The sequence below is a fragment of the Doryrhamphus excisus genome, chromosome 16 (genome assembly GCF_030265055.1).
Source record: "Doryrhamphus excisus isolate RoL2022-K1 chromosome 16, RoL_Dexc_1.0, whole genome shotgun sequence".
Classification (NCBI taxonomy): Eukaryota; Metazoa; Chordata; class Actinopteri; order Syngnathiformes; family Syngnathidae; genus Doryrhamphus; species Doryrhamphus excisus.
Genome location: NC_080481.1, coordinates 88,738 through 89,375, shown reverse-complemented (window position 1 = coordinate 89,375; position 638 = coordinate 88,738).

Here is a 638-nt window from a genome sequence, read left to right as displayed (position 1 = left end):
AACACGAAACCTGCGTTGATATGACCATATATTTATATATACAGAGAGATAAATATTGTAATACTTTTTGAGGGGGGGTTTAAGGAACAATTAACCACCTAGAACTTTAAATTTAATGTCGTGTAGCCTATTTATATAGTTACATTGTCTGGGTTATTTTCCTTTATACGAGGCACATTAAAATGAATTAATTCTATTTGAAAAATCAGTAAATTATTGTCATTTAAATAAACATATTTGGCTGCTTCAATGGAAAATGGCATATCATTATGCTGATCATGAAATGAATAAAAACATTCATGGGAGCAGCGCACGAGGACTTAGACACAAAAATACATTCCTTTGTCATCCTAATAGAATATTTCATCTTTTTCATTTTCAATGAAAATCATATCACATCCAGTGACGCCTGATGTGATTGGTTAGTGACGATGTCCACATGGTTGTGTGTGTGTGTGTGTGTGTGTGTGTGTGTGTGTGTGTGAGTGTGTGTGTGTGTGTGTGTGTGAGTGTGTGAGTGTGCGCGTGGGGTGGGGGGTGTGATCTCGTGCTCGCAGGATCCTAACCAAGCATCCTAACCGACAGTGCAGGAAAAGTTTGGCGGGTCCAGTTCGGGAGTTGCTGGAAGATTCCCACTG